Source organism: Panthera leo, chromosome D3, assembly GCF_018350215.1.
Source record: "Panthera leo isolate Ple1 chromosome D3, P.leo_Ple1_pat1.1, whole genome shotgun sequence".
NCBI classification, from domain to species: domain Eukaryota; kingdom Metazoa; phylum Chordata; class Mammalia; order Carnivora; family Felidae; genus Panthera; species Panthera leo.
Window position 1 is genome coordinate 89,900,834 of NC_056690.1, and position 12,095 is coordinate 89,912,928.

The 12,095-nt window shown below is 46.2% G+C and overlaps 1 long non-coding RNA gene across 1 annotated transcript; it reads right to left on the bottom strand.

The window, feature by feature from the left end:
* On the bottom strand, positions 1-8,398 carry LOC122203581. Its single transcript, XR_006195254.1, has 5 exons — positions 8,103-8,398; positions 5,717-5,862; positions 1,728-1,849; positions 526-846; positions 1-448 (listed from the first exon to the last, which is right to left on the bottom strand). It is a non-coding gene; the product is annotated as an uncharacterized LOC122203581 (long non-coding RNA).
* Positions 8,399-12,095: the final 3,697 nt, after the last annotated feature.

A 12,095-nucleotide genomic window follows, 5' to 3' on the forward strand; every position in this document is an offset into this window, starting at 1 on the left:
AAGGCTGAGTGTTTTTATTGGTGTGAGCAAAGTGAAAAAGAAGCCCGTGGCTAAGCCAAAACTCACTGTGCAGGAGCACAGACCCCCCAAGTGTTGGTCTAAGACACTGCGAGGTTGGACTTTTCCAGATGGGTTTTCGATCCGAGTTTGTTCATTTCCCAGGAGATGAACGTCACACATGTGGGAAGCTGAATAATGACACCCCCCGACAACAACAAAAATGCATCCACTTCCTAATCCCTGAAGCTTGTGGTCTATCACCCTTTACAGCAAAGGGGACTTTGCAGGTGTGATTAAGGAAGGTTCTTGGAAAAGGAAGAAGGGTCCACGAGCCAAGGAGCACAGGGGGCCTCCAGAAGCTGGAAAAGGCAAGGATGTGCATCCTCCCCAGAGTGCCTGGAAGGAACCACCCTGCTGACTCCTTTGTTGTAGACTTCCGATCTAAGGCCTGTAAGAGAGGGAACAGCTGCTGTTTAAAGTCACTAAGTTTTTGTGAGTTACAATAGTGACAGCAAGCTAACGCACACGTGTTTTACTTGCGTGAAGGTAGGAGTATTCTCCAGGCACCCCCAGAAGTCAGAGAATGGACTGTACAGGTAGGACAGTGTTGGCATGCGGGTGCTGGGTGCAGGTGGGGGTTCAGCTGTGTCCTACGGATTTCCAGCGGACATGGAGGGAAACCTGAAGCACTTGAGTGTTGAGCAGAAACTCCGCCACCGGCAGGTTTAAGGATGAGTTCCTTGCGTCCACAAAACCAGCCTCCAATCCCTTTTCGTTTCTTTTTACAACACAGTGAATGGCGACACTTGAATTGTGAGTGACAACAACTGTTTACAGTTTGAAAACCTGCACAATAACCCATGAACAGATTGCGTGTTTGAACTCAACGCTTCATTGATCTTACCCCGTTTGCCCAACAGGAAACAAATGTTTTAAAGCGGAGTAAAACTTTGTTTGGCGTTCCCGGTAGCGTTTAACAATTGAACCCCATCTGTTCAACAAAAGCTTTAATTGGAAACTTGTTGTCTTTGGTTGTATTGAGGGAATTCTTTATCCAGCCGAAAGAAGTTCACATTAATGTTGCCCTGTGTCTCAGGTCTTAGCAGACCAGGATTACAGAACAAGGGCACATGTCCTCTTCGTATTTATTGGTGTGGCACAATCCCCCTGGTCTGCTCGATGCTATAAATTTGCCCACCTCACGGTGCCCCCAGTTACTTTTCAGTGTTTCTGATGGGGGCCCCACTCTGTCCGCTGCAGGCAGCGCGTGGGCCCCTCAGATCCAATACCTGTTGCCCGTAGAGCTCCCTGGCAAACCCACACGCATCATGAAGACAAGGTCTCCTCTGGGAGCTGATGTTGGCGGCTCGGTGCCGAGGTGCTGCTGGCCTTAAGGTACAGGCAGGAGAGTGGCTCCCCCCACCCTGCTCTGCAGCAGCACCTGTCCCCCTCCCCACAGGTGCTCAGACCCCACCCTCAGCCACCCCACTCCGAGTCCTCCCTGCATCCCTCTGCGGGAACCTCGTACATGGCCCGAAGGAAGTGTGGCAAGGACAACCCCCTGGGGCCCATCCCCCCACCGTGACAGCTCCTCCCGATGACCCAAGCACACCACGTGGAAGAACTTGGGTCACATCAGTGGCCCTTGACACAGGGGCCCTGGGAACTTCAGGAATCTTGATGCTCAGGCTGTATCCCAGACAGGTTCTGCCAGAACCACGAGAGACCTGCAGGGAGATGACGTGGTTTTCACAACCGCCCAGGGGATTTTTCCATGAGCTGAGGTAGATCTCGAAGATCAGCAAGAACATGGGATTTCTGGCACGGATGGTTTCTTCAATTTTCTTTTCTGTAAAATTAAGTATGGTGAAAAGCTATATATATATATATATATATATATATATATATATACATATATGTATATATATATATATTTTAATTAGACAGCATGATATAAATCACAAGGAGACAGCAGAAGCCTCTGGAATGAAGCCCCCATGTCTTCACGGAATGATCTGAGGCAGCAGCCGGGGCCCAGGCCTGCGTGAACGTTTTGCCTGGTGGTTCTGGGCAGCCCTACCATCCCTCATTAGCCCAGGCTGGTCCCCGTTTGTCAGACCTGAAGGTTTTGGGATTTGGATGTTCTGCTTAAGAAGACACAAAATGACAAATCAAAGTTAGGTGCAAAAGTGGATACTTACTTAAAAGTGGGAGAGGAGGCCTGAACAGTAAATTCCACCGTAAAGAACTTCTCCGACTGGGCTGGAAGATCCCATCATCAGTGGGCTCCGGGCGGTGCCGCTCAGCTAGGCACACGCTGAATGTGCGTCCATCCCTGTGTCCTTGTGTGTGGACAGCCGGTACGCTGGCCTTAAACCCTCGAGGAGGGACTCGCACGCTCTACTTTCGCTGGGTTCTAGAAAGCTTCCCCTGCACTCGCACGCGGCAGGGGATGGGAACCACGGGCTGTGTGCCCCTCCGATCGGGCAGCGTGAAGCTCCATCCGAGCAAAGCCGCCTGTATGCCTGTGCTTCAAAGACGTGCCCACACGCCGTGGGTGGGCCAGTTGTGCTGACGCTGGCTCTCAGGCAGCAGGTGCTCAGCCCCTGGGAGCCAGCCTGACAGCCAGGGACTTGCTTGAGCTCTCCTTCCTCAGTGTCTCATCTCCATCAAGAGTCTTCTCCCACGACCTCATTCTTCTATTTTCCTTCCTTTTTCTTCCGCTTGCTTCTGGAAGTGCTAGTAGATGCCAGAAACCGCTTGGGCACTGATCATCGGGTGTCTGGCTGACTCAGTGGGTGGATGTGCCAGGGTGAAGGGACCCATCAGGTGTAGTCGGCAGCAGCTTCCTTGGCCGGGGGTTGGGGGGAGGGCTGGAGAATGGATTTCTGTACCGTGCGCACAGAAGGTGACTGTGAGGTACACGTTTACCCGGTTGAGTCGTGTCCCCCCAGATTCCTGTCCACCTGGAATCTCGGGGCGGGGCGTGCCCTTATTTAGAAGTGGGGTTTTGCAGACATAATTAGGGGGAGTTTGTATTGAGTGGGTGGCGGTGTCCTTACGAGAGAGGAAGGGACACACAGAGGTGCACGTGGGGGCACAGGCCCAAGTTGGAGAGGCGCAGCGGCAGGCCAAGGAATGCCGAGGAACACCTGGAGCCAGCAGACGCTGCAAGAGGCAGGAAGGATCCTCCCCTAGAACCTTCAGAAGGGCCACGTCCCTGCTGCCGATGCCTTGATTGCAGTCTCCTGGCCTCCAGACCTCGAGACAATACACTCCTGCTGCTTGCGATCCACCTGGTTGGGGCACTTTGTTACAGCAGCCCCGGGAGACTCATATACGCGTGAATAAATTATTTGAAAACAAGGCCAAGAGTGGCCGGGTGCACATATACACATGGTACTGAGAGAGGCCAAACCCCCAGCCTGAGAGTTGGCACCACATGCTTTTTGATGTGGCCTTCGCTCCGCGATCGGAGGCGAGACTTAAAAGCAAACGGACGCAGGTGCAGTGACACGCTGATTGACCTTAGACCACCTCAAAGGACACTGCGAGCCAGCCACCGTCTTGAAAACCCTACCTGAGGCCCCAGGAGGTGATGGATGTCCGAGTGCAGAGAATGCCATCGCACAGCTGAGCATTTCTCTGCGCATTTGGTTGTGTTGCCACGTCCAGAGAAGAAACCGAGGTTTCCCAGCTGTGTTCACAGCTTTTGTGCAGCAAACACACAACGCACAGAAGCGCTCAGTGCGTTTGTCTTCCTCCGGGCTCGCCTAGCCTGCAGCCCGTGGACAGATTGCTATCACCTAAAACACACGGAACTCTTGATGCATGCCGGAACGCCCAGCGGTCTCAGCTTTCCTTTGCTCAGCCAAGGGTTTTAACGCTGTTTATATTCTGAAACAGGATAGTTTTCTTTCCCCCACCTCTCTCTCTGTCACATAAAAGACCAGCCAGGAAAATAGCTGCAAACTGCCAGGGAAATGTAAACAAATGATGAATTTTTAAAGTCCCCCAATATACACTTTCCTCCTCAAATGAGAAAAGGAAAGGTACCAGGGGAGTCTGCTGATCACAGAAACGAAAATTGAAAACCTTCTCTCCTAGCCATCCTTAAGAAGAAACTGTACTGGCTTAGAAACAGGCGGAGACGTAAAGATCATCGACCACTAAATGCAACGTGTGAGAGTTCTTCTGGCAGAAACCTGCTGTGAGGTATCGGTAAATGGGTATAATTTTGGTGACCACACGTGTTTCTGTTATGTTTTTTACCCTTTATTTTAAATCTGCAGTAAGCCGCAACAAGTGTTGTATGCTTTTAATTAAACTCAGCATTTGGATCCTTTCTAAATAAGCAGTGCAAGATGAGGGGCGGGGAAGCAGGCTTAAACATTAAAAAGTTTTTTCTTGATTAATTATTAAATATAACCCTTAAATACTTGGGCACTTTTAAGTATCGGTGAGAGATGAATAGCGGTATTCTTGCAGCCGAGAGAGGCGATAAACCCTGAAGGCTCGTTGCCAGCTCAGAGGTGAGTCCTGACAACCTGTCCTCTTATAAAGGATGACAAATCCCAGTTAGCATTATTCATTGGCAAGCTCCGAGATCAGTTTGAAATTCTCACAGCACTTGGAAATTCACACACATTAGTCGAGTGGAAAAGATGTCAAGGACTAAAATGAAAAATAAATCATTTTTGTCCACGTCAGTGTTGTAGTAAAGGTGTTCGTGTAAGCAGAACCCCGGCCAGTGCACTTGATAACCAGTCCTCCTCGTCCCTTATTCCAGACCTTCCTACTGTGGTGTAATGTGACTGAGAGCCTCAGGCTGCCAAACCTCCCCTCTGGGCTGGCGTGGGGGTGGGCTGGCCCCGCCTAGGATCCATCTTACAGATCTCCAAACATTCTTCAGATTTCCCTTCAGATGATGGCTCATTGTGTGACCTTGACTCCCATTCCACCTTTTCAGACTTACCTACTTACAGTAAATACAGTAAGTACAGCTACAGTTTCCCTTTCTTGGACAAGTTAATGTTTTTCTCTGAAGTACAGAGAATGAAGGACTTTGTGAAGTCTGGAGTTAAAAATACAAAGGCAATTAAAATACTTTTTGGACTGTTTCCACATCACTGCTATTGTGAATAATGTCCCATAAAACATGGGAGCATAGGTATCTTTTCAAGATTCTGACTTCAATTCTTTTGGATAAATACCCAGAAGTCAGATTGCTGAATCCTATGGCGGTTCTATTTTTAATTTTTTGAAACAGCCTGAATATCCATGGACAGAGGAGTTGATAGAGAGAATGTGGTACATGCATACAAAGGGATATTACTCAGCATTAAACAAGGGAATCCTGCCATCTGCAACAACGTGGCTGAATCTTGAGGACATTATGCCGAGTGACATAAGCCAGTCGCAGAAGGACAGGCACTGCCCAATTCCACTTACGTGAGCTATCTAAAATAGTTGAACTCCCAGAAACAGAGGGGAGGCTGGTGGTTACCAGGGGCGAGGGGACAGGAGACGAGGGAACTGCCATCCGGTGGGTACGGGGTTGCCGTCACACAAGGTGAATGAGCTCTACAGGTCTGTCGTACGATACCACCCAGGGTTAACAGGGCTGGAGAGTGCACTGAATTTGTCAAGAGAGTGGGTCTTACGTTAAGTGTTCTTACCATAATAAAAAAAAAAGTGGAAATTCTGTCAAAGTTACCTTTTTTTGTAACTGAGTCATAGCTGTTGTTTCAAAAACAGGCAAGAAATGCATGGCATCCGTTGTCTTTGAGCGTTTTGGTAAGAAACAAGGTGGTCCATCACAAACGTAGACGGAAGATACTTGTCTTCTTTGCTATCCCCACTCTACTCTCATAGCACATGATACATGTTGAAAAAAAGAAACAGAAAGGTAGCAGGACACAGAGGGCAAAGAAATTCTGTTCAGTGTTTGCTCTGAGGATCATACGGAAGCCTACTCTGTGGATGATTAAACATCACAAGTTTGGGGAATAGTCCTTTCTAATGAGGGTTTCTGCATTTTCCCCATATTTAATTAATGCAAGTAACCCAAAGGGAAGGTACCATGATTCAGTTTCCGACTAAATCTAAAGATCTGATCCAAAGATACCTGGAAACACAAAACCATTTGGAGGCTATGTGAATGCTGTCACACACCCAGTTGGTAACTGGCCATAGCATCTTAAAACCTGTTAAGGAATTGATAAGGGGGCTTCCCCCAACCCCCATTCTGTCCAAGGACCATGTGTAGGGCAAGAATTTTGTTTCTTTGAAATTTTGCAGGGACGGGAGGAGCTTGTTTTTTTTTTTTTTTTTTTTTTTTTTTGGCTTGGATGGAATTGCCATGGCCTTAGATTGCCTACCAACATTTGTAACTTGCAAACGTAGAATTTTATGCATTTATTCAGAGGTCCAGCCTCAGATGTTGAGTAAGCAACTGTGAGATTGAGGCTCCAGCCTTTCCAGTAAACATACAATTTTGCTTGATGATGCAGGACTAGGGGGAGGGAGAGCATTTTCACTTTTCTTCCAAATCACTACAGCTGAAAACTACACCTGTTGGACAGCAACCCGAGGCAGGGGAGGAAAGAACAGAAGAAAGCAAGAATAGCTCTATCCATCCATTCGTCTCTTCACTCATCAAGTTCTTAGTGAGCGCCTACTGTGTGCCAGGTACTGGGCTTGTCTGTACATGAAGCTCAAGTCCAACGTGCTTAGGTACGGCTTCGTGTTGGTATGACACAACCATGACTCCCAAAACATTCTTTCTTTTTTTTTTTTTTTTAATTTTTTTTAACATTTATTTATTTTTGAGACAGAGAGAGACAGAGCATGAACGGGGGAGGGTCAGAGAGAGGGAGACACAGAATCTGAAACAGGCTCCAGGCTCTGAGCGGTCCGCACAGAGCCCGACGCGGGGCTCGAACTCACGGACCTCGAGATCGTGACCTGAGCCGAAGTCGGTCACTCAACCGACTGAGCCACCCAGGCACCCCTCAAAACGTTCTTTCTGAAAGAGTTCTATTGCAAAGGTCTATGTGCTACTCTGACACGTAAAGAGTTCTATTGCAAAGGTCTATTTGCTACTCTGACACGTTAACAAAATGTATCTCTGAAACACCAAGTATTAAAAAAGAAAATCCAGCATTAAGCTGACAAGGCTCCCTTTGCAGACACATGGCCGCCTAACCACCTCTTTAGTAAAATAAATAAATAAATAAATAAATAAATAAATAAATAAGGCTAAAAATGCCTGCAGTATAAGAGAGAATGCACTGTCCATGTTGCCCAGACACAACAGCAAAAGACAAAAAGCCAGAACTACAGAACTGTTAACCCCAGGCAGGGGTTACTTAGAGTCCCAGTCCCTACTAACTGTATGCCCCCCTGGGATCAGAGACAGCGAGACAGAAGCCGAATTATGAGAGAAACCGAACACTTCGCTCTCAGCCTTTCTGTCTCCTCGGCTCCCTGGTTCTTGTCACAAACAATGGGGTGTGGTACATGACAGACATACTAATCCTGAACATGTCTTGCAGGGAATACAAGCATTTAGGGCTGGAAAAACAGACTGGTTGAGGCCAAGGGAATGAAAGCAGGGCGGGAGAGAGACTCTTGGAGGCCAGTTCTGGGGGAGGTTAGACTTGACCAGCTGCTTAGGGCTAAAGAAGTGGGAAGCCGTGTGGGTCATTTGTAGCTGCTCGCTGCTGGTCCCCTAGGATTCTACTTTCTTCTTTATGCCGTCCTGCATGGCAGGTTCTCTCTTAACGTAGTTACCTTCTCCCAAGTGGCCTCCGTGCCCAGGAAAATCTCCATTTTCCGGGGTGACGGGTGCTCCCACGGCTGTGTGTTAGTTAACTTTGGTTCCACAGAATCGAGTGAGGAGAACTATTCTGGAGAATAGGCCGTGACTCGTGCCGGGAACTGGAGCTTGTAGTAGTTGAAAGTAGCATCTAAAGCTTTTATGAGTGGGTCTGTAATCAATAGTAACTTTCAACATCTTGTATTCCCTAAATTCTCAGATAAGGCACAACATCATTTATCTTTCCGAAGTACACCCCACCTCTGGTCAACCGTCCACATACCTCTTTCCTTGTTTTTGTTTCATGGTGTCCCTGTTCCCCAAAAAATCCAGCAGAGAAGAAGAGAAAATTTATTTGCTTAGATCCTTGAGCTAAAATCAGATTCCTTGCTACAAAGCGATCTGCAAAGCATCCTTCACCCGAAAACAAATGGATTGCAGGGCCACCTGCTGGGCATTCCGAGCTGCGCACACCCTGGGTTCAAAGACCAGCTCATTTACTTAACAGCGAGCCAGGTAGTGGTCCTCAGACTGAGACACCCGGGGTCACAGGAGGACTTTTCAAGGAGGCCTCAGAGTTTTGAGCTGCTCAAATTCTACACGTCCTCTCTCTTAGGGCGGGTAGGACGGGACATTCCGGCAGTGAGCTGCCTGCTGTCCTGCTTCCCGCCTTTCCGCGCTCCTTTTAAGACAGTGTTGTAGACTGACTGTGTCCTCCCAAAACGCCTATATTGAGACCTAATCACCAGGGTGATTAGGTCATGAACGGGATCTGTGCCATCGTAAAAGAAGCCCACGAGGCTGCCTTACCCCTGCTACCGTGTGAGGACACGGCGAGAAGACAGCTCTCTGTACAGAACCAGGAAGCAGGCTCTCAACCAGTCCCCAAATCTGACAGCACCGTGGTCTTGGACTTCCAGCCTCCCCAGCTGTGAGAAATAAATCTCTGTCATTTATAAGCCACCTAGTCTATGGTACTTGTAGCAGCCTGAACACCCCAAGACATTCGGTGCCAGGCATCATTCTAAGTGCTGTACGTTTAATTTTTAAAATTTTGTTAATGTTTATTTATATTTGAGAGAGAGAAAGAGAGAGAAAGACCCTGAGCAAGGGGAGGGGCAGAGAGAGAGGAAGGCACAAAATTAGAAGCAGGCTCCAGGCTCGGAGCTGCCAGCACAGAGCCCGACACAGGGCTTGAACTCACAAGCTGTGAGATCATGACCTGAGCTGAAGTCGATGCTTAACCGACTGGGCCACGCAGGTGTCCCTAAGTGCTGTACATTTAACTCAAAAAGCCTCAAATGTCCCAAACAAAGGGGCAATTTGAAATGCCACCATATATTATTATTGGAGAATGCCTCCTTCATCAAGGATGCCTGTTGGCTACATAATTTGTATTATTTCAAGGGGAAGAAAATAGAAGGAAATATAATTAACATTATATTTCCAAGTAAAAGAATTCCATATCAAGAGTAAATTCTGTATTTTCCTGACTTTTATTCAGATTTGTAAGAGAAACATTTTCATCAACGAACTTTGCCAAATGATTAGTAGGTACATAAATAATATTCACTTTTTACTTGGACTCAAACCCCTTCCTGGCTCTCATTTACCAATAGCTTCTTTTTTCTTTTATTTATCATGACCACATACCTATAAAAACTTTATGAACTTAATGTGTTTATATATTCTACTCTAAGTCCCCTTTTTGTTCTTTTTTTCACTGAACCCTGTCTCATTCAAGCAATAATCTCACTTATAGACACCTGAACTAATTTTTTAAAAGCCAAATAGATATGCTTAAATGATACATTTCTAATAAATTGCTTTTAATATCTAAAAATTCTTTGTCAAATGTATACAGCTGACCCTTGAAAAACATGGGTTTGAATTACATGGGTCCACTCATAGGTGGACTTTTTCACATAAATACAGTATAGTTCTGTAAGTATATTTTTTTCTCTTCCTTATAATTTGCTTAACATTTTCTTTCTTCTTGATTACTTTATAGAATATATATACTTTACAGAATATAGATAGAGTATATAATACAAATAACATACAAAATGTTAACCAACTGTTTATGTTATCAGTAAGGCATCCGGTCAACAGTAGGCTATTAGTAATTAAGTATTTGGGGAGTCAAAACTTTTAAATGGGTTTTTGACTGCAGGGGGCATCAGTACCCCTAACACCTGTATTGTTCAAGGGTGAACTGTAATATATTTCCATGGTTTTTATTAGTCATATATGAATAATGATTGTAATGAGAATTTAATCCAGAAAAAAACTTTAACACTTAGAGATTTCTAGCTATAGAAAAGTAAATATTAATTTAAATTTCTATACATATTCTCTTGCAGAGAAGTGTAATAGGATCATCAATAAAAGACTATCAAATGTAAAAATGTTAGTTTGATGGTTAATATAAGAAATAACAAGTGTTGGTAAGGATTCAGAGGACAAGGAACCCAGCATGCACAATTGGTGGGAATATAAACTGGTGTAACATTGGTAAAAAAAAAAAAAAAAATTGGTGACATTGGTAAATTGGTACAAATTGGAAAACAGTATGGAGGTTCGTCAAAAAATGAAAAATAGACATGCCATACAATCCAGTAATTGCACTTCTGGGTATTTACCCAAAGAAAACAAAAACACTAACTTGAAGATATATATGCACCCCTTTGTTTATTGCAGCAGTATCTACAATAGCCAAGATATGGAGGCAATCTAAGGGTCCACTGATAGATGAATGGATAAAAATGTGAGATATATACACAATGGGATATTCCCCAGCCATAAAAAAAAAAAAAAATAAAATAAAATCTTGACATTCACAACAAACTGGATGGATGTATAGAGTATTATGCAAAGACAAAAACCTTATAATTTCACCTATACGTGGACAAACGAGCCAACAACAACAGCAAGAGAGTAACAGACTCATAAATATAGACACCAGAGTAGCGGTTGTGGGAGCACAAATTAGGTAAAGGGGATTAAGAGGCACAGACCTATAAACAAAATGAGTCATAGAGATGTAACCTACAGCTGAGTCAATAATATTGTAATAATTTTATATGATGACAGATGGTAATTACACACTGAGTATTTCGTAATGATTATAACTGTTGAATCACTGGTACACCTGAAACGAATCCATTATATGTCAAGACTGTACTTCAATTAAAAATGTTTTTAAGAAACACAAAGATTCAAGAAAAAAGAAATAGTTAAAAATAAATAATAGACTACCGAATATGGAAAAAATTTCCTCTTAAGATAAAAGCTGTTTGTACAGTATGACTGGACTGGGGGAGGAAGTGGAATCGGGACTTCTCAGTATTTAATTTTCCCTCATTTTTCGAACTTTAATCGACAAGAAGTTACAATTTGACAACACTCTGAGAGAGGATATAGACGGAAAATTTAAGGGAGAGGTCATTTTTTTTTTTTTTTAAGTATTTACATCTTTTGCAACTACTAAACTTGCTATTAAAACCAAGGGCACCTGGGTGGCTCAGTGGGCTCAGCAGGCAACTCTTGCTTTCTGCTGAGGTCTTGATCTAAGTAGTTAGTGGGCTGAGGCCCCGGGTTGGGCTCTGCTTGGGATTCTCTCTCTCTCTCCCAGAATAAATAAACTTTATAAACGGCAGACAAAATGTGGGAGGGTAGATTCTTTGCCAAGTTCTTGTGGGACCGCTCTCACGGAGACGATCACCACCACCTAGGGTCTCGGTATTTCAAAGGTAAGCACAGAAAAAGGGTGGGTCCTCCTGCGTCCACAGTCCCGAGACCACTGGATTTAAACACTGATACACCCCCTCCCCCAGAAACAGGGCCGCTGGGGCCCTGCGGACCCAGGGCCCGGAGGCATCAAACGGCACCGCGTGTGACCGGGCACAGGCGCGCCGCCCCGAGCCTGAGCGTGGGGTGTACGCCGCTCCCGGGGCCTCAGAACCTCACCATCCACGCACCCGACCCCAGCCCAGCGGGACCAAGCAAGGAGCAGGCAAGGAGTCGACCACACGGCCGCAGCCCTCAGGGTCACAGCTCAGGAATTCCCCGCAGGTCTCCCAAATTGGGAGGCGGGGAGGGGCGGGGCGAAGCCGGTTCTCCAACAAGCCCGGTGATTGGTGGGTGGAGAGGCGTGGGGCGGGGCGACGCCAGCTCCCCTAGGAGCTCGGAGGTTGGTGGGCGGGACGGTGGAGGGGCGGGGCGACGCCGGCACTCCGGAAGAGGCCGGGGATTGGTGGGCGGGGCGGCGGGGCGG